We start from the raw sequence: 27419 nt of genomic DNA, 5'->3' as shown, positions 1-27419 counted from the left end.
CGGTAACTACAAGGGGGTCCACCATAGTCATCATCTTGGTACGCATCACAGAATGGTTGTTGGTTATAGTGCATTGGAGGGGGTTGTTGCCAAGAGGGTTGATCAAATCATTGTGGCTCCTCCCATCTTTGATTGTTCCAACCTTGATGCATATTCTCATTGTAATCTCCTCTTCCTACAACATAATTGTAACCAGACTCATAGCCAAAGGGGTGAGAGTTCATAGTAACAAATAAAAATTAAAAACAAAAATAAAAACAATTTTAAATTAAAAGGTTATTGAAATTTAAATTTTGAATTTTAAAATTAAATTTTGAATTTTGAATTTTAAATTTTGAAATTTGAATTTTGTAAAAGTCAACAATATAAGATAAAGTTTTGAAAAAGATTTAAATTTTGAAAAGGTTTGATTTTTAAAATTTTAAATTTGAATTTTGAAATTTGAATTTTGGAATTTAAATATTGAAATTTGAAATTTGATTTTGAAAAAAGATAAGATAAGATTTTGAAAAAAAAAAGATATGATTTTTGAAAAATATTTGAATTTTGAAATTTAAACTAAGATAAGATAAGATAAAAAAGTTTTAAAATAAAAATCTGAATTTTTAAAAGGAAAATTCGAAAATCCAATTAAAATAAAGAGAAAAGATATTTTTGAATTTAATAAGGAAAGAGAAAAACAATAAAATGACACCAAACTTAAAATTTTTAGATCAAAACGAAGAAAACAACTAAGAACAACTTGAAGATCAAGATGAACACCAAGAACAAATTTTTGAACAAATTTTTAATAACTAAATAAAAACCAATAACCTCTTAATTTATGAAGAAGCAAAAATAAAAACAAATAAACAAGCAAAAGAAAATATTTACATTAACCAATAATAAGGCACACGTTTGCAATTTCCCGGCAACGGCGCCATTTTGAAGAGAGAACTTTTGCGTGGTCTAGAAATTCGCAGATAAATCCTCGTTGCAGGTATAGCTTCTAAACCAACAAAAGTCCTTTCATACAAACATTTTGGTTGTCACAAGTAACAAACCCCTTTGAAATTGATAACCAAAGTATTTAACCTCGGGTCGTCTTCTCAAGGAATTGCAGGGAGGTGTTCTTATTATTGGTTATGAGTCTTGTAAATTGGGGGTTTTGAAAGTAAGGGACAGGTAATTTAAATGACAAGTAAAATAAATTAACAATAATAAAATCTCTTGGCAAGGTATGAAAATTTGAAAGTCCTATCCTAGTTACTCTTATGAGAATTGAGTTTAACCCCACTTAGTTAACCTTTACAAAAGCAAGGGAAAGTCAAGTGGACTAATTAGTTAGATTCCCAAGTCCTAGCCAACTCCTAAGGAAAGACTAGAGTTAGTGAAATTCCAGTCAATTAGAGGAATTAATTAAAAATCACGATAAGTTTAATAACTCAAGAGCCTACAATTAATCAATTAAAGCCAAAAATATAAAAAAGCTAAATAAGAATCATAAATCTAAAATACCTCAAATTGTATTAAATAGAAATTATAATCTGACATGAAGAGTTCATAAGCCAATTTGGCTAAAAAGAGAATCAACAAGAAAAATAGAATAAACTAGTAAGCTAGAACAAATAAAAGTACAATAGAAGTTAAATTAAAGGAACATTGAACCTGGAACTCAGAAGAAATTGAACTAAACTAATAGAACTCTTAAAATCCTAAATCCTAAGAGAGAGGAGAGAACCTCTCTCTCTCTCTAAAAACTACATCTAAATTATCAAAAGTGAATAATGGAAGACTTGTTGATGAATGGATGCATTCTCCCGCTTTATAACCTCTAATCTGTGCTTTCTAGACTTGGATCTGGGCCAAAAGGGTTTCAGAAATCGCTGGGAGCGTTCTCTGCAGCTTCTGCTGCGTGGTGTCTGTCACGCGTCCGCGTGGGTCACGCGGTCACATCATCTGGAGTTTTCCTTATCACGTGTTCGCTTCGGTCACACGTACGTGTTATTTGTGTTCTGCTCAAGGCACACGTCCGCGTCAGTCACGCGTTCGCGTCACTGCCTTTTCGCGTTAGGCATGCAGCCGCGTTGTCCATGCATTCGCGTCGCTGCCAGTTTCTTCAAAAACTCCATTTTGTGCTTTCCTTCCATTTTTGTATGTTTCCTTTCCATCCTTTAAATCATTCCTGCCTTAGGAGATCTGAAAATACTTAACACACAAATCACGGCATCGAATGGTAATAAGAGAGGATTAATATTAGCAAATATAAGGCCAAAGAAGCATGTTTTCAATCATAGCACAAAGTCAGGAAGGAAGATGTAAAACCATGCATTTTGTATGAATAAGTGTATGAAATATTGATAAAATCCACTCAATTGAGCACAAGATAAACCATAAAATAGTGGTTTATCACACGCCTCTGTGCGCACACACACCTAGTATTTTTCATAAAGTGTGCGTACGCACGTTTCTGTGCGCACGCACTTGCTAGGAGAGCACTTCTGTTGGTAGTGCTAGCACAGCTGAGGCGCAGGCACACTAAGGGATGTGTGCGCACGCAGGTATTTGTGCGTATGCACACGGTACTACTTTCTTGTTGAGCTATGCGCACACACAGGTGTGTGCGTACGCACACGCCCTGTTTTCAGCACCTTTATTTCTATATTCTAAACATGATTTTAAACTCTAAAACCCCTATTTTTGCCCTGTTAATCTTAGATCCCACTAGTAAGTTTAGTATATAGTAGAAGATAGGAGTTTGAGGTAACTTGGGAGTGAAGAAAAAGGTAAATATGATGAAAAATGTGAGAGGGAAGTTGTTAATGAAAGGAGTTAATATGCCATGGCTTTGATAAATGATTATCTAATTATTATAAATATGAAATGGCTTATGAATGATATCTGAGATACGAGTTTTCCTGGGTAACAGAACCGTGACTCGCCACCACGTGTTCCAGGTTGAATCTCGATACGCTGTTGACCCTACGTCGTAAGGGTGACTAGGAACGTATAAATTCCCGGGTATGGATAGCCCCCAGTGAGTAATTTGAATTATATATGAATGTGAAATCTATGCATAGACTCATGGGGATACGCGACGGGGGACAGTCTAAGGTTTTCAGACTTGTCGGGTTGGCTGGATAACCGATAGATGAGCCTCATCAGCCATAGGACAGGCATGCATCATGTGCATTTGTTTGTTTTGATTGCTATACATTATCTAAGATTGCCTAATTGGATATATATCCTGCTACCTGCTATCCTTGCTATTTGCACTATCTGTTTCTTACTTGTGAGTGAACTTGTTTGTTTGCTTGTCTCTGCATGATTTATGGATGGCAGAGGAACGGAGGAATGGTGAAAAAGGGTTGGTGGTTATGTTAGGTTTGAATTTGAGTAAGTTTAGGAATAGCTTAGATTACTTACCCCTAATTATGGCTTTTGCTTAGAAACTAAGTTTTGTAATTTTATGACGGAGTTTTAGGATTGCCTCTAGCATTCCCATGACCTTATTTATTATATGCGTGGCACCTTTACCATGTTGAGAACCTCTGGTTCTCACCCCATACTGTATTGTTGTTTTCAGATGCAGTTCGAGAGGCTCCTCGCTAGGCGTTTGGATTCTGGAAGCGGAGTCCTCCTGGGTGTATTTTGGGCTTTATGTTTGTTTATATATGACTCATGTACTTAGCTTGCTCTCCAAGAATCTTGTTTATTTTGTTCCTCTTAGAGGCTACAGGAGAGTTAGGGGCTTGATTCTATATATATATGTAAATATTCTCTGGCCAGCCTTGGCTTCGCAGGCTGAGTCAAAAGCTAGTTCCTCTGTATTATTGGCACTCTTATGACTATCTACTTATTTCGATCCCTAGCTTTTAGGTTTCTTAGCGCGCAAGTAATCATTTCTCTTGAGCGTTGCATTTTTTTTACTTTGCGATTTTTGTTTTACCCGTTTTTCAAGGTCCTTTGTTATGTATTATTATATATTTTATTTTAGAGATAGTAATACCACACCACCTCTGTTTTACATCCTAGGTGTAAAGCTCTGTGTGGTAGGGTGTTACATCAGTAATAAAAAAGTCAAGGATCTGGACGTCGTTGTCCGGATGAAACATTTTTTAATTTTTAAATTTCTAAATTAAAACAAACAATTTTGACTAAAATTAGAAAAATAAAAAATTTCAACAATATCCAATAAACAAAAATTTTTAAAAATTTAAATATTTAAATTTAATTTAAATTTTTTGAAAATATTCAGCAGTAAAAAATTCAAGGGTGTAGAAGTCGTTGTTTGGATGAGACATTATTGACGAATGACTTTTTGATGGTAAAGAATTTCACAAATGAATTCTCGTTGCAAGTATAGTTTCTAAACCAACAATAATCCTTTCATACAAAAATTTGTTTGACACGAGTATAAACCCCCAAAATAATAACCGAAGTATTCAAACATCGGGTCGTTTTCCCTAGGAATTGCAATAAAGTGTTCCTGTTATTGGCTACGAAGTATGTTTTGGGGTTTTTTGAATTAACGGACAAGAAATGTAAATGGCAAAGGAAATAAACAAACAACTAGAAAAGCTTTTGGCAAGGTATGAGAACTAGAAGTCCTATCCTAGTTATCCTTATCAATTGTGATGAGAATTGTCCATTGCTCTCACTTAGTTAACCTCTAACTATGAAGGAAAGTCAAGTGGATGAATTAACTTGATTCCACAAGTCCTAGCCTAATCATAATGAAATACTAGCTTTAGTGGCATTCAAGTTAATTAGCAACTTCTAATTATCAATCAACAAAGGAGTTTGATAACTCAAGAGTCACTAACTACCCTACCTAGGCCAAGAGGAACAAAATCTAACTCATAACTAAAAGTGGTATTTCAACAAACACACAGAAGGCAATAAAGGTAAACAACAATATACACTATCAATTGCAAGGAATTAAACAACAACAAAGCAATTCAACAATAAAGGAACATGAATAATAAATTGCACTAAAGAGAAATAGAAGAAACAAAAGTGCATCAACATAAAAGTAGAGAATTACAAGAATTAAATGCTAAACTAGAGAGAGGAGATGTAGAAGAACAAGAATTACAAAAGAAAAAGTAAATCAAAGCATGAAATTAACTTAGATCTAAGAAATCCTAATCTACCTCTAACCTAATTCTAGAGAGAAGAGAGAGCTTCTCTCTCTAGAAACTAACTTTCTCTCCAAAACTCAAACTAAACTAAACTAATGTGACTAGATCCTAATGTGTGTTGATTTCCCTTCAATCCTAAGGTTAAATAGCATCAGAGATAAGTTGAATTTGAGCTTGGGAAGCCCAGAAATTGCCCCTAGCAGATTCACTTTAAGTGGGTAATGTGCGAGCACCGACACGTGCGTGTGGGTCACGCGTACGCGTCGCTTGGCAAATTGCTATCCACGCGTATGCGTCACGTGCGCGTATGCATCGCCTTGCGACGTCACTTTCCACGCATGCGCTGACGAGAGGCAGAAGTTAGACCAATTAAGAGATTATAATATAATAGAATAGCGTTGCGAGTATAGCTCTCAACCAGCAAAAATTCGCCTCATCAATTTAGAAAGGTTGTCACAAAAAAGGTTTAGAATAAAAATACTAGGAGTATGAGTCCCAAGTCGTCTCCCAACGAGTTGCTAGAAAGGGTGCTAATTTATTAATTAGGAGTTTTCCGAGAGTTTTGAGAATTAATTAGCAGAAAATAAACAATTATAATTTAGTGCAATGAAAATTAAAAGATATTTATAATATTCTAAATAAAAAGCCTTGACTGGGGGGAATGATTAATCAGAAGTTCTATCCTTGTTGGGGTCTCTTATGTGTAGTATCAAAAAGGTTGTTGTTTTCACTTAGTTAACCCTTACTAAATAAAGGAAAGTCAAGTGATTGAGCTAACTCTTATTCGCAAATCCTAGTCCTCTCCCTTGGGAAGGTCTAGCGTTAGTAAATACAAAACTAGCCAACAACTTCCAATTTGACCATTACTTAATCCTTCCAACTCAAGTGCCTCCTTTTAATCAACCCCCATGTCAAGTAGGGAATCTACTCCGTTGACATGAATATAACGCTTAGAAAAATATAAGAAGAAGACATGATAATTTAAATAAAATATAGATTCAAAATTAATTAAAAGTAAAAGTAATCCTTTGCATTAAATAAATCCAAAATAATCCAATTACCACTTTAAACAAGAATTAAGAATATGGAATAAATAAAAGAGTAAGTAGGGAAACAAACTAGAATAGTATCTTCAACGGAGGTGATGACTCTTCAATATCCAAAAGTGAAAGCAATAAACTAGGAATGTAAAGAGAACCTAGAGGAAGAGTAATTCCTCTCTAGATTCAGATCTAAAAACCTAAAAACTATCCTAATGAGAATGTGTAAACGTGTATGTCTCTGTATGTTGAGTCTCTGCTTGTTCCCTAGCTTTATTCTGTGTTTATGGGCCGAAAACTGGGTCAAAACGCGGCCCAAAATCGCCCCCTGTCTTTTCTGTTAATTTTGCAGATCGCGCAGGTCACGCGTACGCGTCAGTCATGACTGCGCGTCATTTGGTGTTTTTCCTTGTCACGTGTACGCGTCGTCCATGCGTGTGCGTCTTTTGTGCAGACTCCAATCCACGCATACGCGTCAGGCACGCGCACGCGTCGATGTAAATTTTTCCATTCCGCGCGTTCGCATGAGCCATGCGTGCGCGTCGGTGCTCGCTGGTCATCTCCTTAGTTTCTTGTGTTTCTTCCATTTTTGCAAGCTTCCTCTCCATTCTCTAAGCCATTCCTGCCCTATAAAGCCTGAAACACTTAACACACGGATCACGGCATCGAATGGTATAAAGGAGAATTAAAATCTACTAATTAAAGATCTCTAGGAAGCAAGTATTCGATCATAAAACAATACTAGGAAGGGATTATAAAATCATGCAAATCATATGAATAAGTGGGTAAAGGCTTGATAAAAACCACTCAATTAAACACAAGATAAACCATGAAATAGTAGTTTATCAACCTCCCCACACTTAAACATTAGCATGTCCTCATGCTTAGCTTAAGGAGATAAAGTAAATGAGTAGGAAAAAGTAAGACTCATGCAATGCAATGCAACCTATGTATACGAATGCAACTATATGCTAAAATGATTTTTCCAACTTGGTTAAAGGTAAATAAGTTCTTCAAGACAAATACAAATCAAATATCACTAATTAAAGTCATACAGTAAAAACAAGTAAACTTGTAGGAAGACAGCTCATGAAAGCAGGGAACATAGAATTAAGCATTGAACCCTCACTGATGGTATATATGCACTCTAGTCACTCTAGTGTATAGGGTAATCACTCTGCTCTTCTCTAATCATGCTTTCTAAACCTTGTTCTTCACCTAACCAATCAACAAGTATTTAATGTACCAATGCAAACATCATGAGGTCTTTTCAAGGTTGTAATGGGGCTAAGGTAAAGGTGAGGGTATATATATGGCTAAGTGAGCTATAAATTGAATCCTTGATTAACCTAAGCTCTTACCTATACATACACTCCATACTTTTAAATTCATGCCTAGCTACCCAAAGTTTTCATTTTTACATTACATACTCATGCATCAACTTTTCTCTTAACTTGTGTCACACATGCATTGATTTTTCATTAAATTTAACATTAGAACTGGGGTAATTTTGTCCCTTATTTATTTATTTAATTACTTAACTACTTGAATATTTTTGGATTTTTTTTAAGCATAAAAATAAACATAACATTGCCAATGCACATGGATTTTTAATTTTTCTAGTTTCACATGAGTAGGTACCCAAATTCCCAATATTTTATCAATTTATAAGAACATAACACATTCCTTTGTTAACCCATGTTCCCACAGTTTTCCCACACTTGATTGACACACAATCTCTATCTTAAGCTAACCAAAGATTCAATTGGGGTATTTAATTGTTTTTCTGCTTAAGGCTAGTGATATGGTAAAATATAGAACAAATGTGATTAAAAGGGTCAAAGTGGCTAACAAAGGTAAATAGAAGGGTAGGCTATTTGGGATAAGTGAGCTAATAAAATAATGGCCTCAATCATATGCATGCATATAACACATTAAATATTGGACATATAGGATAGAACAAAATAAAGATTACAATCATAGAGAAGAAAACACACAAGAATAAAATATTATGGTTAAATAATGTAACCATGTAATTAAGCTCAAATCTCACAGGTTGTGTGTTCTTGGCTATCTTTTATGTTCCAAATACAACTTCCAACAAGTTTTAAAGAAAAGTTCTGATTTAAATTAGTGAATTTTTTTTTAGAAATAGGGTCTTGAAAAGAAACATATTATTTTTCAACCAAATAGAACATGCATGCAATTACCTATTACTACGCAATTAATCCTATCCTAACAAAAGAAAAATAAATAAATATCTTATTCTATTGGTGTTAAGAAAGAGAAATTACCTCTGGAAGTCAGGTACTGATCGACCTCCCCACACTTAAAGCTTGGCACCGTCCTCGGTGCCATCAGTCAGGAACAGAGGGGGGCTGGTAGCAGCATCTCCACAATCGGGACCGTCATGGCTCCTTGTGCTTGTAAATGAAGTGGAGTCTGGGGTGTCTGGGTTTTCTTCAGGTGGGTGGTTACCAGCAAGTAGCTCCTTGAGGTATGTAAATCTGCGCTTGTTACGGCGCTCTCTTCGCTTTCCTTGCCGATCAAGCCGGTCCAGGTTCTCAGTTATCTGATGGAGTAGTTGGTGTGTTGAAGGTGATTGTGATGTGGAAGGAGAAGGGATATCTTCTGCTGGTTCTGTGCTACGGTTGATAGTGGCTGCTGGAGGTCTGATATACTTCCCGTTAGGGACGTACTGATCATCCCACGGAATCATGGCCTTGGTGACCCCAGCTTTGTAGGAGACTCTGGCTGCTGAGACTAGATCCGAAACCAAGGCGGAAAAAGGTAGGTTGTCCGCAATCTGTACGTGTCCCATAGCTTGCCGAATGTGTCTTGGTAAATTGAGGTGCTGGTCTGTAAGGATACACCAGAGTAGAACAGCCATGTCTGCAGTGAAGGAGGACTCATGAGTGCTCAGAAAAACGTAATGGGATATAATCCGTGCCCATACTCGAGCCTCTAAGGTGAGTGCTGAAGCCAATATGCTCTTAGGTCGAGATCGGTGGTATCCATAGATCCATCTACTGCCAGGTTGTGCTATAACTCTGAGAACGGTGTCCCAGTCAAATTGGTATGTTTGGCATTTGAATGAGGCTTTTTGGAATACGTCTAATCCTTCTGGAGTAGGGGAAAGATCTAAAGCTCGTTGAATGGCCTCTTCAGTTATGGGGACTTGGTTCTGACGGATATAGACAGACTGCATGGTTGGCATGTGAAAATTGGAGTAGAATTCAACTACCCATGATAGATTAACCTGCCGTGGCTGTCTCCGTAGGAATCCCCATTGTCTTCGTTCAATTCGGGGCTCAACAAATTCAGCAATGTTGATCGGGAGGATGAGAAGGTATTCATTGTTATAGTTCCTTTCAGCCATGATGGGGAACATCTGCTCACAGTAGCGGATAGTGAACCGCGCAGTGTCCTTTGCTGGAAAGGCCTTTTCTTTTTCATCGACCTTGATGATCCTCTTGATTCGCTTTGTTGAGGGCTTTACTGCTGTTGAAGATGGCTCTGCAGCTAGTGCTCTTTTTGTTCCTTTCCTTGCTGGTTGTCTGGGAGTCACTTTCTCTTTACCTTTCTTGGTGGCCATCCTGAAAAGGGAAAAAGTAAGTAACTTTAAAACTAAGGGTTAGAGCAAGGAAGAGGATGGTACAAGTGATAATCAATGCACAGTAAAGAAGGATGTCGTTAACACATGGTTGCGAATCCATGTGAAAAGTTCATCAATGGAAATATAGCAAGTGCATGTTGTGGCAAGTAGATGCAAGATGTTTATTGGCATGCTGGCAAAGGCACGAGTAGCATAGATCAAGCATTAAATGCCCAATTTGATTATCAAGTCTGTTAAACTAACAACCTGTTTGTATTGACAATTATATTCAATCAATAATATATAAAAAGGGTTTTGTGAAAAATAGGCATAGAGTAGAAGAATAGAATAATTTAAAAATAATGAACAATGCCATACGGGCTTTTTCACAAACACTTAGCATGCATGGTAAATATGTTATTAAAAGTATTGAATTTGAACATGCAAGCAACCCTTAAGAAGTAATATTAATTGTCAAACAATTCCTCAATGATCCACAAGAAAAATATAGAAGAAAACAATCACCCAATTAAATTTTTAACACCAATTAAAAGGATGTAAAAAGAAAAAGAAAGACTAAGAAAACATAGATAATGAAAGTAAAAAGAAAGAAAAAGAAAACATAAATAAAATAATAATAATAATAATAATAGAAAAAGTAAAAAGGGAAGAAGCAAAGAAAAGAACCTTGATAATGGATGTGAAAAAGAGGGGGGAGTAAAAAATGAAAAGGAATGAAGAAGAAAGAAGGAAGAAGAAAGAAATAAAAAGGAAAAGAAAAGATAGGATTGGGGAAGAAAAGATAAGATATCTGGCACTGATTTGGATAAACTATGCGTCGCATGTGACATGGACGCGTGGGTGACGCGCACGCATGATCTGATTTATGCTATTGGCGCGAGTGCAGCCTCGCGCATGTGCAACTCTCTGTTTCGTTTGCATATTGCAAAAATTCTCGGTGACGCGTCCGCGTGGGTGACGTGCACGCGTGAATGGCCTCTTTTTGAAAAATGATGCGGACACGTGGGGCACGCGTTCGCGTGACAGGGCTTGTGCTTCCAGCACCATTCCAGCCCCACTCCATCATAACTCTCTGCCATATACCTTTTTACGTCGATTTCGCAAGGTCACGCGTGCGCATGGGCGACGTGCACGCGTGGGAGGCTATTTTTCAAATGACGCGGATGCGTGGGTGACGCGTTTGCGTGGGCATGCTTGTGCCTAAGGCACGCCTCCAGCCACGCTCCCGCGTGACTCTCTGCTTCTTTTCTCCCTTGTTTCTAATGCACATATGACGCGGACGCGTCAGTGACGTTTGCGCGTCGCGTGCTCTTCTTCTTTTTTTTTTATATATGCAGAATACAAATGTAGATGCTGGCTAAGACTGAAACGGAACAATCATACCATGGTGGGTTGTCTCCCACCTAGCACTTTGCTTTTACATCCTTAAGTTGGACGGTCTTCAGGCTCATTCTGCTTCTGTTGGTGGGTCTTCCAAGAGGAAGACTTTTAGTTCTTTGTGATCCTTAATCTTCTTACCATGATAGAGCTTTAGGCGATGTCCATTGACCTTCATGAATTTAGAGCTTGAAGGATGACGCAGGTGAATAACTCTGTATGGCTCTGCCTTTTCTACTCTGTAAGGACTTTCCCATCTTGATCTTAGTTTGCTTGGCATAAGCCTCAGTCTGGAGTTATAGAGAAGAACTAACTCCCCTGGTCTGAATTCTCTCCTTTTTATGTGCTTGTCATAGACAGCCTTCATCTTCTCTTTGTATCGCCTGGAGTTGTCATATGCTTCTAGGCGAAGATTCTCCAATTCTACTAGTTGCAGCTTCCTTTCAGCACCAGCTTCTTCAAAATTCATGTTGCAATCCCTCACCACCTAGAAATCCTTGTGTTCCACCTCTACTGGAAGGTGGCAAGCCTTTCCGTACCCTAAGCGGAAGGGGCTTATCCCAATGGGTGTTTTGTACGCTGTTCTATATGCCCAGAGTGCATCTTGTAGTCTGGCACTCCAGTCCTTCCTATGGGGCTTTACTATCTTCTCTAGAATACGTTTAATTTCTCTATTAGATACTTCTGCTTGTCCATTGGTCTGGGGATGATAAGCTGTTGCTACTTTGTGAACAATTCCATGCTTCTTCAGTAATCCTGTTAGTCTCTTGTTACAAAAGTGAGTGCCTTGATCACCCACGATTGCTCATGGTGATCCAAAGCGACAAATAATATGGTTTCTAACAAAGGAAACAACAGTGTTAGCATTATCAGTATGGGTAGGAATTGCTTCCACCCATTTAGAAACATAATCTACAACTAATAGTATATAAAGGTAACCATTAGAGTTTGGAAATGGACCCATGAAGTCAATGCCCCAAACATAAAAAAATTTCACAAAAAAGCATAATCTGTTGAGGCATCTCATCTCTCTTAGATATATTACCAAACCTTTGGCATGGGGAACAAGATTTACAAAATTCAACAGCATCTTTAAAAAGAGTAGGCCACCGGAATCTACAATCTAAGATTTTTCTAGCTGTTCTTTGAGGGCCAAAATGTCCTCCACTCTCGGAAGAGTGGCAAGCCTCTAAAATGGACTGGAATTCTGTTTGGGGCACACATCTTCTAATTACCTGGTCAGCACCACACTTCCACAAATATGAGTCATCCCATATATAGTATTTAGACTCGCTTTTCATCTTGTCCCTTTGATGCTTAGTAAAATTGGGAGGGAAAGTGTGGCTAACTAGATAATTAGCTACAGGTGCATACCAAGGAACTACTTTGGATACTGCTTGCAAACTATCAAATGGAAAAGTATCATTAATAGGAGTGGAGTCATCCTTAATGTGCTCAAGGCGACTCAAGTGGTTTGCCACTAAATTCTGGTTACCACTCCTATCCTTAATTTCTAAGTCAAATTCTTGCAGCAGCAGTATCCAACGTATTAGCCTTGGTTTGGACTCCTTTTTAGCTAATAAATATTTTAGAGCTGCATGGTCTGAGTACATTACTACCTTAGTACTAAGTAAACAGGCTCGGAGTTTATCTAGAGCAAAAACAATAGCAAGAAGCTCTTTTTCAGTAGTAGTGTAATTATACTGAGCAGCGTTTAAGGTCTTAGACGCATAAGCAATTACGAAAAGATCCTTACCTTCGTGCTGAGCCAGCGCCGCTCCTACTGCATGGTTGGAGGCATCACACATAATCTCAAATGGCTGGCTCTAGTCTGGTCCTCTTAGAATTGGAGCTTGAGTCAGGGCGATCTTTAGCTTATCAAATGCTTGCATGCAATCCTCACTGAACTCGAACTCAATATCTTTCTGCAACAGTCTGGATAAAGGTAGTGCTACCTTACTGAAGTCCTTAATAAATCTCCTGTAAAAACCTGCATGGCCAAGGAACGAACGGACTTCCCTCATGGAGGAGGGGTAAGGTAAACTAGAAATGACATCCACCTTTGCTGGATCTACAGAAATACCAGTATTAGAAACAACATGTCCTAGAACAATCCCTTATTTTACCATAAAGTGACATTTTTCAAAATTCAATACAAGGTTTGAACTAATACATCTGTCTAATACTCTAGCTAAACTATCCAAGAAAAGGCTAAAGGAATCACCATAAACGCTAAAATCATCCATAAAAACTTCCATAGAGTTCTCAATAAGATCTGAAAAGATACTCATCATACATCTTTGGAAAGTAGCAGGTGCATTACATAAGCCAAAAGGCATCCTCTTATATGCATACGTTCCAAAGGGACATGTAAAAGTAGTCTTCTCCTGATCTTCAGGAGCTATATGAATTTAAAGATAGCCTGTATAATCATCTAAAAAATAGTAATGGGATTTACCTGACAGGCGATCAAGCATCTGATCAATGAATGGCAAGGGGTATTGATCCTTGTGAGTAGCTTGGTTGAGACGCCTATAGTCAATGCAAACCCTCCATGAATTCTGCACTCTAGTTATTAGGAGCTCTCCATGCTCATTCTTGACTGTTGTGACTCCAGACTTCTTGGGCACCACTTGTACTGGACTAACCCATTCACTGTCGGAGATAGGGTAGATAATATCTGCTTCAAGTAGATTGGTCACTTCCTTCTTGACAACTTCTAAGATGGTGGGATTCAATCTTCTTTGGGGTTGACGGACCGACTTTGCTCCCTCTTCTAAGAATATCCTTTGCTCACAAATTTGAGGGCTGATGCCTACTATATCTGCCAAGCTCCACCCAATTGCTTTCTTATGTTTTCTCAGCATACTAAGCAGCTGCTCCTCTTGTTGAGCAGTGAGTTCCCTTGCAATGATAACTGGGAACTTCTGATTATCCTCAAGGTAAGCATACTTGAGGTGTGGAGGAAGGGGCTTCAATTCCAATTTATGCTCTTGGCTAGGCTCTGGATCATCCGGGGCTAGTGATAATGGCAAAGTGTCCTCATTGTGTTCAGAGGGTGTCCCCACACTTGGACCTTGCTCCATGTGTTTCTCTTCTACTTCTTCTTGGTGAACTTCAGCTACAGTTTCATCAATGATGTCGCACTGGAAGATAGAATGATCTTCCAGAAGGTGCTTCATAGCTTCATTTAAACTGAAACTCACTATTCTACCATCTATTTCAAAGGAGTAAGTTCCTGAGAATGCATCCAGCTTGAACTTTGAAGTTTTCAGGAATGGTCTTCCTGAGTTATTAGGGGGCATTTCCAGGATATAGAAGTCAATCGGAAATGTGAGCCCCTTAATGCTCACTAATACATCTTCAGCAATTCCAACTACTGTAATAATGCTTTTATCTGCTAACACAAAACGAGTTGCCGACCTTTTTAAGGGAGGGAGCCTTAAGGTATCATATATAGACAATGGCATTATACTAACACATGCTCCTAAGTCACACATACAATCAGAAAATATTACACCTCCAATGGTACAATTTACCATACATGGACCTGGATCACTAGATTTTTCAGGTATACCTCCCATTAAAGCAGATATAGAACTACCTAAAGGAATAGTTTCTAATTCATTAATTTTATTTTTATGTATGCATAAATCTTTCAGAAACTTTGCATATTTAGGTACTTGCTGAATAACATAAAAAGGGGAACAGTTACCTCAACCTTTTTGAAAATTTCTACCATTTTGGGATCAAGTTCCATCTGCTTTTCTGGACTTCCTTGCATGGTGTGGGAAGGGGATAGGGATGGCGCTACTTGCAGCCTCTGCATCCTTTGGTGCTCCATTCCTTGGCTAAGCTAGTTCTTCTTCAACCTTGTCTTGTACCTCCTCTTCCTCTTCAGCATCTTTCATTTCAGCATCTTCCACTTCTACTGAGTCTTCAATTGGGGCGTGTTCTATTGGGCTTGGCTCCTCCTGATTCCTCTCTGGCAGTGTGGTTCCGGACCTCAAAGTGATGGAATTTATACCACCCTTGGGGTTAGGTAAGGGTTGAGAAGGAATTCCACTAGAGCTTAAAGGTTGGTTAGTGGAAGTAGGTAATGAATCTATCCGGGTGGCGAGAGCTTGTAAAGTGGCGTTCAGACCATTTAAAGTAGAGTTCAGTGTAGTCTGCATGTCCTATTGTCCTTGTGCAAGAGAACGAAGTATCTCGTCATTTGATGAGGAAGTAGGATAAGTGATCTGTAGGACTTGTGTTGGTTATGCTGGGATCCTTATGATTGTCTCAGGTGAGGTGCTCTGTAGGGCTGGTTCTAATTCTGCTGTCTGCTATTGTTATTCCACCTCTAATTTCCATTGTTGTCTCTACCTCCTCTGTTATAGTTGTCCCTCTAGCCATGGTTGGAGTTATCTCTCCAACCTTGGTTGGAGTTGTCCTGCCATCCTTGGTTGTAGTTCCCACCTTGGTTGTAGTTGCCGCCTTGTTGATTGTATCCTTGATTCAGGCGGTCATAGAAGTTATGAGTAGCTGCCACAGTGTTGTCTTCTTGTTGGAGCTGCAAGCATTCATCAGTATAATGACTATAATCAGCACAGATTTCGCATACTCTTTGGGGAACTAACTGTTGGCTTTGTTGTGGTGGGGGAGGCTAAGCTTGTTGTTGTTGGTTCAACTGCATTTGCTTCAATAGGTTGGTCATTTCACATATACTCTGTGTAAGAGCAGTAGTCTCAGTGCTAGAGGAAACTTCTGCAATAGCTTTTGAGTGGCTGCTCCTGTGCCTGTGATTCCTGGTGGACTCAGCTAAGTTGCTGATTAGTTACCATGCTTCATCTGCGGTCTTGTACTTTTTCAGAGAACCATTACTAGCACCATCTAGTGTAGTTTTATCCCGAGGCTTCATGCCTTGAGTGAAATAACTGATTAACACTAGCCTGTCAATCATGTGATGGGGGCATGCGTCCAGAAGGTTCTTAAAGCGCTCTCAGTACTCATAAAGAGTCTCTGATTCTCCTTGAACAATGCAGGAGATCTCTTTCCTCAATCTGTCTATAACTTCAGCTGGAAAGTATTTTTCCAAGAATTCTCTCTTGAGTGTATCCCAGTTGGTAACAGTCACTTCAGGTTGGGAGTAGTACCACTCCCTTGCCTTTCCCTCAAGAGAAAACGAGAAGGCAGTTAACAGAATAGAAGTTTCATTTGCACCATGACGCCTAACAGTAGAACAGGCTGTCTGAAAATCCCTGAGGTGCTTGATGGGCTCCTGAGCAGGTAAGCCATGAAACTTGGGCATCAAGTTGATCAATGCAGTCTTCAGCTCAAAATCTGTAGCCAGAGTTGGATGATGCACTTGATATGGCTGCAGTGTAAAATCTGGGGCTCCAGCTTCCTGGAGAGCAATCCTCCTAGGTGCTGCTATGTTATCTGCACGTGAATCACCTGAATCAGTAGTAAAGGAGCTTGTTTCGCTCTCAGATGGCGGTTCAGATTCGCCCTCAGATGAGACTGGTGAATCAATAACAATCACTTCACCACCCTCAAAGGCTAACCTGCGTCGAGCTCGCCTAATACGTGAAATAGTTCTTTGAATTTCAGGATCAAATGCAGCTAAGCTCAGATCAGGCAGTGAACGCGTCATTCAATGAGAAAAACATATAGCTCATGGTAACAAAATAAAATAAAATAAAATATACAAATAAAATAAAAATATATACACTAATTAATAATTTAGCACACAATTGCAACTCCCCGACAACGGCGCCAAAAACTGACGAGCGGCAGAAGTTAGACCAATTAAGAGATTATAATATAATAGAATAGCATTGCGAGTATAGCTCTTAACCAGCAAAAATCCGCCTCATCAATTTAGAAAGGTTTTCACAAAATAGGTTTAGAATAAAAATACTGGGAGTATGAGTCCCAGGTCGTCTCCCAACGAGTTGCTAGAAAGGGTGCTAATTTATTAATCAGGAGTTTTCTGAGAGTTTTGAGAATTGATTAGCAGAAAATAAACAATTGTAATTTAGTGCAATGAAAATTAAAAGAGATTTATAATATTCTAAATAAAAAGCCTTGACCGGGGGGAATGATTAATCGGAAGTTCTATCCTTGTTGGGGTCTATTAAGTGTAGTATCGAAAAGGTTGTTGTTTTCACTTAGTTAACTCTTACTAAATAAAGGAAAGTCAAGTGATTGAGCTAACTCTTATTCGCAAATCCTAGTCCTCTCCCTTGGGAAGGTCTAGCGTTAGTAAATACAGAACTAGCCAACAACTTCCAATTTGACTATCACTTAAGCCTTCCAACTCAAGTGTCTCCTTTTAATCAACCCCCATGTCAAGTAGGGAATCTACTCCATTGACATGAATATAACGCTTAGAAAAATATAAGAAGACATGATAATTTAAATAAAATATAGATTCAAAACTAATTAAAAATAAAAGTAATTCTTTGCATTAAATAAATCCAAAATAATCCAATTACCACTCTAAATAAGAATTAAGAATATAGAATAAATAAAAGAGTAAGTAGGGAAACAAACTAGAATAGTATCTTCAACGGAGGTGATGACTTTTCAATATCCGAAAGCGAAAGCAATAAACTAGGAATGTAAAGAGAACCTAGAGGAAGAGTAATTCCTCTCTAGATTCAGATCTAAAAACTTAAAAACTATCATAATGAGAATGTGTAAACGTGTATGTCTGTGTGTGTTGAGTCTCTGCTTGTTCCCTGGCTTTATTCTGTGTTTCTGGGCCAAAAACTGGATCAAAACACGGCCCGAAATCACCCCCAGCATTTTCTGTTAATTTTACAGATCACGCAGGTCATGCGTACGCGTCGTTGATGGGTTGAAATCGGATTCAAACACCTAAACTCACCGGCAAGTGTACCGGGTCGCATCAAGTAATAATAACTCACATGAGTGAGGTCGATCCCACAGGGATTGAAGGATTGAGCAATTTTAGTTAGGTGGTTGATTTAGTCAAGCAAACAAGTTTTGATTTGAGTGATTTGTATTCAACAGAAGCTAAATTGCATGAAATTTAAAGGGAGAGGGAGAATTGACAGTAAATTAAAGGGGAGAAGAAGTAAAGGAGCTAAATCTTAAAGTGCAAGTAATGTAAATGACAGAAGCTTTGATTGCAAGAAATGTAAATAGCTGAAGCTTAGAGTGCAAGAAATGTAAATTGCTTGAATAGTAAAGGGCTTTGGGAGCTGGGATCTCAGAAATTAAACAAGAGAATGTAAATAGCAATCAAGAGAAGTAAAAGATGAATTGAAATGCAGCATATCTCAAACAGAAAAGAAAAATTACTTGAAGAAGCAATACAAAAAGTTAATTCAACTCAATTGTAAAATCTGAAAGAGAAGTTGAAGATCTCAGGGGCTGAATGAGACTAGAAAATAGGTCTAGATCTCAATTCCTTCCTTGATCCAACAGAGAATAATTTCAGAAGAAATAGAGATGAAAGCAGTAAAGAAAACTTAGATCCAAATCACAATTCCTTGAAATTATGCAGAAAGTAAACAAAGAGAGATCTCAGATCAAGAATGAAACAGAACTCCTTCAATTCTCAATCCAAGATTCAAAACAAAGAGTGAAGAGTGTAGAAGTAAGAACAAAGAGGAAGAGAATTCAATTCTCTATCCCAATTCCCAAACCCAAAGGTAAAATCTAAAATGAGCTCAAAAATGAAAAATGAAAAGTAAAAGTGTCCAAAAAAAAAGTAAAAGGAAAGGTGACGTGGCGAAAATTGGTGAGTTAAGAAATTAATATAAGAGATACGTTGCAAGTACAGTTCTTAACCAACCAGAAATCCGCTTATCAATTTAGAAGGTTGTCACAAAATTTAAATTAAAATACTGGGAGTATGAGTCCCAGGTCGTCTCCCAACGAGTTGCAGAAAGGTGTGCTATTTTATTAATCAGATGTTTTCAAAAATGGTTTGAGTTGAATAACAGGAAATTAAATTAGAGAATTTGTATAATTTTAAATAAAAGCCTTGGCTGGGAGTAGATTAGTTGGAAGCCCTATTCTTGTTGGAGTACTCTCAAGATCAATTGATAATTGAGGGTTGTTCTGTTTAGTTATCCCTTACTAGGTAAGGGAAGTTCAAACAAGTTGGAAAGCTATTTCTATTCACAAGTCCCAATCCACTCAATTGAAAAGGATTGGTGTCAGTGACTAGAGGGCAAACCAACAATAAACCCAATTACAATTTTTCTTTTAAGCATTCCAACTCAAGGTCTTCCTTTCAATCAACTCCCATCCAAGTTATGGAACTACTCACTCATTGTGAATGTAGAATTCATAACACAGGAAAGGGAAATATAGAAAGACATGATAAACAATAATCAAAGGGATTAATTAAAAATAAAAATAGTTCTTGTATTAATAAACTCAAAAAATAATTCAATAATAATTCTAAATAAACAAAGGACATGGAAGAGTAAGAGACAGGTAAAGAAAACGAACTAGAATGACGAAGTCTTGCTGAGGTAATAACTCTTCTCAATATCCCAATGCAAAAAGCAATAAAAATAAAATCCTAAGAACTATGAATGTGTAGAGAGAAAACCTAGAGGAGGAGTAAAAACTAGATCTAAAATTGAGAATTGTCTGTAATAAATTGTTGTTTTGTTTCTGCATGTTCCTTGGCTCTAGTCTGCTTTTTTGAGCCGAAAATTGGGTCAAAACAGGGCCCAAAATCACCCCCAGCGAATTCTGCAGATTCTGCAGATCGCGCATGTCACGCGATCGCGTCATTCATGTGGACGCGTCATTCGGCGTTTTGCCTTGCCACGCGTGTGCGTCGTCTACGCCTCCGCGTCACTTGTGCAGTTCCAATCCGCGCGATCGTGTGAGCCATGCGTCCGCGTCACTGTGATTTCCTCTATGTCGCGTAGTCACGTGAGCCATGCATCCGCGTCACTTCTCGCTGGTCATCTCCTTAATTTCTTGTGTTCCTTCCATTTTTGCAAGCTTCCTTTCCAATCTCCAAGTCATTCATGCCCTATAAAGCCTGAAACACTTAACACACAGATCACGGCATCCAATGGAATGAAGGAGAATTAAAATATATAATTAAAAGTCTTTAGGAAGCAAATATTCAATCATGTAATAATTTTAGGAAGGAAATATAAATGCATGCCAATCATATGAATAAGTGGGTAAAGAATTGATAAAACCATACAATTAAGCACAATATAAACCATAAAATAGTGGTTTATCAAACTTCCCACACTTAAACATCAGCATGTCCTCATGCTTAGTTGAAGGAGATAAAATAAATGAGTAGGAACATGTAAAACTCATGTAATGCAATGCAACCTATATATATGAATGCAACTATATGATTCTTGTCTACTTGATCAAAAGTAAATAGGTTCTTCAAGACAATTACAAATCAAACTCCACTAATTCAATTCTTATACAGTAAGAACAGATAAAATCGCAAGAAGGTAGCTCATAAAAGCAGGTAGAATTTTAGCATTGAACCCTCACTGATGATGTATGTACACTCTAATCTCTCTAGTGTATAGGGCAATCACTCTATCCTTCTCTAATCATGCTTTCTAATTTTTTTGTTCTTCACCTAACTTTTGATTAAAATTAGTGAAATTTTGTTCTAAAGATAGGGTCTTAGAAGAAACTTATTGTCTTTTCAATCAAGTAGAACATGCATGCAACTAATCTATTACTATGCAATTTATCCTATTCTACAAAAGAAAAACTAACTAAATATCCTAATTTATTGGTGTTAGGGAAGAGAAATTACCTCCGGAAGTCAGGTACTAACTGACCTCCCCACACTTAAGGCTTTGCACCGTCCTCAGTGCCATCTGTCAGGAACAAGGGTGGGCTGGTAGCAGTATCTTCACAGTCGGGACCGTCATGGCTCCCTGTGCTGGTAAAGGAAGTGGAGTCCGGGGTGTCTGAGTCCTTGAATTTTCCCAAAATCAGCTCCTTAAGGTATGTGAATCGGTGCTTGTTACGGCGCTCTTTTAGCTTTGCTTTCTGTTCCTGCCGATCCAACTTTTCAAGTATCTGATGGAGCAGTTGGGTTGTTGTAGGTGCTTGTGGTGCTGATGGAGGGATGTCCTCAGCCGGTTCTGTAGGCTGGCTAGTAGTGGCTGCTGGGAGTCTAATATATTTCCCGTTAGGGACGTATTGATTGATGGATATTTTGAAAAATGAATTCCAACACCCAAAAACTCACCGGCAAGTGTACCGGGTCACATCAAGTAGTAAAACTCACTTAGAGTGAGGTCGATCCCACAAGGATTGATGGATCAAGCAACTTTAGTGGGTGATTAATTTAGTCAAGCTAACATTGGTGAGTGATAATTGATGCAGCAGAAAGTAAATAACAAGAGAATTTAAAGTGCAGGAAGTAAAATAGCTGAAACTTAAATTGCAAGAAATGTAAATTGATAAAATCTTAAAGAACAAGAAATGTAAATTGCATCAAAAGTAAAAGGGGGTTGGGTGTTGGAAATTAAAAAAAGCAATAGATCAAAGCTTAGAGCAACTACAGAGAATTAAACTTGCAAAAATAGTAAATCAAATGATGAACAGAAGTGTAAAATGCCAAACACGTGCAGAAGAATTAAATTGCTTGAAAGTAAATTGAATTGGGTGCTGGGAATTTAAGAAATCAAACAAGAAAGTGTAAATAGCAATCAAACAGAGAAGTAAAAGATGCAATAACATGCAACAGATCTAAACAGGAAAGGGAAATTGCTTGAAAAATTCAAAACTGCAAGATATCTCAACTTAATTGCAAAATCTAAAAAGACAAGTGAAGATCTCAGGGGATCAATGAGACTAGAAAATAAGTCTAGATCTCAACCCCTTCCTTGATCCAGCAGAAAACAATATTGAAGAAAGAAAGAAAGTTGAAGTAGTAAATGAAAACTCAGGTTTAATTCTCAATTCACTAAGATTATGCAGGAGAAGAACAAAGAGAAGCTTCAGATCAAGAATGAAACAGAATTCCTTCACTCTCAATCCAAAATTTAAATTCAAAAAGGAAAACTAAAAGAGAGAGCTCTCTACTCCTATTCCCTAATGCTCTAGTAGAGCCAGCCTCTATGCTCTCTAATGGGGCTCTTCTTTTGAAAATGAGAATGATGCCTTTATATAGGATTTTTACAAAATAAAATGAAATTGAAATGAAAAACAAATTAAATGAAAATCCTAATTCTAGCTTGTTCTTGTGCCTTTGAGTGATGATGTGGGCTTTGCTTGCTTTGAATTTGAAGAGAGATGGGTTTGGTTGGCCTTCATTCAATTTGGTGAGGAATTGAATTTAAATGGAATTTTGGTTGAATTTTGGCCCATGGGTTGCTTGCTCCCAGTAGAGTGCTCTGCTCTTATGGGGAGCGGAGCATTGGTGCTTGTCTTTGGACTCTTTGTTGCATGCCAAGGTTGGGTGCCTCAGGATAGTGCTCCACTCTTGTGGAGAGCATATCATTATGGCTTGTGCATGACATGCTTCCCTGGGCCGTGTCAAGCTCGTGCCTCATGCACCAAGGAATAAGGGAAGTAGCGCTCTGCTCTTGCCAAGAGCGTAGCATCCTTGCTTCCTTGGTGAGGTTCCAGGTTCAAGCCTTGGTGAAAGTATTTGGGGAGCAATTTTTCATGAAGAGAGCACGACAATACTCTCTCCAAGAGCGGAGCACAATAATGATGTAGAGCACTACTTTGCTTTGGAGTGAGGTTCCATCTTCGAACCTTGGTGGTTGCACTTTGGTATATTTTTGCTTGTTTTTGGTCCTTAAAGATGCCTTTCACTCGTGCCTCAATTTCATATCAAATATGGATTGCCATATATCGTTGAAAAGCTCTGAATGTCAGCTTTCCAATGCAACTGGAAGCACATCAATCGAACATCTGTAGCTCAAGTTATAACCCTTGGAAGGAGGCATGGTCATGTTGTGAGCGCCCAGATTTTAACTTAGCAAAAATTTTGCTTCCAAGCTCATTTTGAACTCTTATAGCGCTCTGCTCTTGGCAAGAGCGGAGCTTTTTGTGCTGATTGCCAATTTCCTTTAATTTGGTCATGGGCCACGCTTTTAAAAGCGTGGCCTAAGGCTCTAAATTGTGCTCCAACTTCAAAGTGTTCCCCAAAGCTCTTTTTTTTTTTCTCCTTTTTAGCTTATTTTGTACTTCTTTGCTTCTTTTTCTTCTTATTTTCTACAAGATTTATAAAATTAAAAGATCAAGAAAATATACCATTTAAGCACAAAAGCATTCAATATTTAAGCACAAATCATCTATTTCTTGTATGAAAAAGCATAGAAAAACATGACATGGTGACATGTCATCATTGATCATCCCGTGAAAGCATGGCTTTGGTGTCTCCAGCTCTGTAGGAGACTCCGGCTGCTGAGACGAGATTTGAGACCAAGGCGGGAAAAGGTAAGTTACCCGCAATCTGTACGTGTCCCATGGCATTCTGGATGTGTCTTGGTAGGTTCAGAGGCTGGTCTATAAGGATGCACCATAGTAGAACGGCCATGTCTGCAGTGAAGGAGGATTCGTGAGTGCTCGGAAAGACATAATGGGACATGATCTGTGCCCAAACGCGAGCCTCCAAGGTAAGTGCTGAAGCCGATATTCCCTTAGGAAGGGAACGGTGGTATCCGTAGATCCATCTGCTGCTGGGTAGTGCGATAACTCTGAGAACGGCGTCCCAGTCAAATTGGTACATCTGGCGCTTGAGTGAGGCTTCTTGAAAGGCGTCCAATCCTTCTGGAGCAGGGGGAAGATCTAAAGCTTGTTGAATGGCCTCTTCTGTAATGGGGACTTGTTTCTGACGTACATAGACAGACTGCAGGGTTGGCAGGTGGAAATTAGAGTAGAACTCAACTACCCAAGAAAGATTAGCCTGCCTTGGTTGTCTCTGTAGGAAACCCCATTGTCTTCGTTCAATTTGCGGCTCAACAAAGGTAGCAATATTGAGCGGGAGGATAAGAAGGTATTCGTTGTTGTAGCTCCGTTTTGCCAGGATAGGGAACATCTGCTCACAGTAGCGATTGGGAAATCGCGCAGTGTCCTTTGCTGGGAAGGCTTTCTCCTTTTCATCAACCTTTATAATCCTCTTAATTCTTTTTGTTGAGGGCTTAACTGCAGTTGAAGAAGGCTCTGCCACTAATGCTCTTTTTGTTCCCCTTCTTGCTAGTGGTTTGGGAGTAGCTTTCTCTTTTCCTTTCTTGGTGGCCATCCTGAAAAGGAAAAAAAGAAAGTAACATGAATTCAAAGGGACAGAGCAAGGAAGAGGATGGTATAAGTGACAATCAATGCGTGGTAAAGAGGATGTCGTCAACACATGGTCATGACTACATGTGAAAAGTTCATCAATAGAAATATAGCAAGTGCATGTGATGACAATTAAATGCAAGGTGTTTATTGGCATGCAGGCAAAGGCATGAGTAGCATAGATCAAGCATTTAATTTGTTAAATATGTTATCACTCGTAACAAACTAACCATCACGTTTGTATTGATAATTAAATTAAATTAATAAAATAGTAAAGGGAATTTATGAAAAGCAAGCATTGAATAGTAGAATAGAATAATGTAGAAAATGCATAATGCCATATGGGCTTTTTCACAAACACGTAGCATGCATGATGAATAAACTATTGAAAATAATAATTTGAACATACAAGCAACCCTTTAAAAAAAGTAATATATAATTGCCAAACAATTTTTGCAACAATCCACAAGCATATAATGAGAAATAATGACTCAAATAAGTTCTAACACCAATTAAAAGAAAGAAAAAGAAAGAGAAAGAAAATATGAATAATGAAAGTAAAAAGAAAAGAAAAGAAGAAAAGATAAAAAAAATAAGAAAGATAATGGAAAAGTAAAGGAGGAAGAAGAAAAGAAAAACCTTGTTAATGGTGGTGAGAAAGTAGAAAGTGAGAAAGAAGGAAGAAAGAAGAAGGAAGAAATAAGGAAGGAAAAGAGAAAATAGGATTTGGGGAAAAGAAAGATAAGATATTTTGGCAATTTAGGGTAAGCTGTGCGGCGCAAGCGATGCGGACGCGTGGCTGACGCGTTCACGTGACTTGCGCTTAGATGGATTGACGCGGTCGCGTCAGTCACGCGGTCGCGTGACACAGTTTATGCTACCGGCGCGAGGGCAGCCTCGCACTCGCACAACTCTCTGTTTGAAAACTTAATTTTGCCAAATTTTGGGTGACGCGATCGCGTGGGGCATGCGATTGCGTGAGTGGCCAATATTGGGATATGACACAGACGCGTGGGGCACGCATTCGCGTGGTAAGGGCTGTGTATCTAGCGCTAGTCCAGCACCACTCCAGCATAACTTTCGGCTATGCACCCTTTTCACGTCGATTTTCAGGCCACGCGGCAGCGTGGGTGACGCGGTCGCGTGGGAGGCCAATGTTCCCACATGACGCGGACGCATCAGCGACGCGGTCGTGTGGGGGTGATTTGTTCCAAAGGCACGCCTCCAGCCACGCTCCTGCGTGACTCTCTGTTCGCTCTCTTATTCTTTCTGAGCCACCTGCGACGTGGATGCGTCATTGATGTGGTCACGTCGCGTGAAATTTTTTTTTTTAAAAGAAAAATATGCAAATGTAGATGCAAGCTAAATGTGTGAATAAGGAGAAGAGTTATTGAAAAAGAAAACTGCGAATAAAGAAAAGAACGATCATACCATGGTGGGTTGTCTCCCACCTAGCACTTTGCTTTAACGTCCGTAAGTTGGACGCTCCATTAGCTTAGTCTTCGGCTATGTGTGGATCTTCCAAGAGGAAGATCTCGAGCTCCTTGTTTTTCTTCAACTTCTCGCCATGGTACAGCTTTAAACGATGTCCATTAACTTTAATGAGTTCAGAGCTTGAAGGATGACTTAGGTGAAAAACTCCGTACGGCTCGGCCTTCTCTACTCTGTATGGACCTTCCCATCTTGATCTCAACTTGCCTGGCATGAGCCTCAGTCGAGATTTGTAAAGGAGGACTAAGTCCCCAGGTTGGAACTCTTTCCTCTTGATGTGCTGATCATGTACAGCCTTCATCTTTTCCTTGTACAACCTTGAGTTCTCATAAGCTTCCAGGCGAAGGCTTTCTAATTCTTGCAGTTGCAATTTCCTTTCAGCTCTGGCTGTTTCAAATCCCATATTGCATTCCTTTACTACCCAAAAGGCTTTGTGCTCTACTTCAACTGGGAGATGGCAGGCTTTTCCATAAACTAAGCGGAAATGACTCATCCCAATGGGTGTCTTGTATGTTGTTCTGTATGCCCAAAGTGCATCTTGTAGCCTGGTGCTCCAGTCTCTCCTATGAGGTTTGACTATCTTCTGCAATATACGCTTTATCTCTCTGTTTGACACCTCGGCTTGCCCATTAGTCTAAGGATGGTAGGCTGTTGCAACTTTATGAATTATCCCATACTTCTTCAGTAATCCTGTTAGTTTCCTGTTACAAAAATGGGTGCCTTGATCGCTCACGATTGCTCGTGGGGATCAAAAGCGACAAATAATGTGGTTTCTAATAAAGGAAACAACAGTGTTAGCATCATCAGTGCTGGTAGGAATTGCTTCCACCCATTTGGAAACGTAATCCACAGCTAACAATATATAAAAATGACCATTAGAATTTGGAAAGGGACCCATGAAGTCAATGACCCAAACATCAAAAACTTCACAGAAAAGCATAATTTGTTGAGGCATCTCATCCTTCTTGGATATATTACCAAATTTTTGGCATGGGAAACAAGATTTACAAAATTCAGCAGCGTCTCTAAAAAGAGTAGGCCACCAGAATCCACAGTCTAAGATTTTTCTAGCTGTTCTCTGAGGGCCAAAATATCCTCCACTCTCAGATGAGTGGCAGGCCTCTAAGATGGACTGGAATTCTGATTGAGGCACACACCGTCTAATTACCTGGTTAGCGCCACATCTCCATAAATATGGGTCATCCCATATATAATATTTAGACTCGCTTTTCAGCTTGTCTCTTTGATGCTTAGTAAAGTTTGGAGGAAAAGTGCGGCTAACTAGATAATTAGCTACAGGTGCATACCAAGGGACTACCTCAGATACTGCTTGCAGGTTATCAAATGGGAAATTATCAGCTATAGGAATGGGGTCATCTGTAATGTGCTCAAGGCGACTCAAGTGGTCTGCCACTAGATTCTGGTTACCACTCCTATCCTTTATTTCTAAATCAAATTCTTGTAGTAGCAGTATCCAACGTATAAGCCTTGGTTTGGACTCCTTTTTAG

This window comes from Arachis ipaensis, chromosome B08 (genome assembly GCF_000816755.2).
Source record: "Arachis ipaensis cultivar K30076 chromosome B08, Araip1.1, whole genome shotgun sequence".
NCBI classification, from domain to species: domain Eukaryota; kingdom Viridiplantae; phylum Streptophyta; class Magnoliopsida; order Fabales; family Fabaceae; genus Arachis; species Arachis ipaensis.
This window is presented reverse-complemented; position numbering follows the sequence as displayed.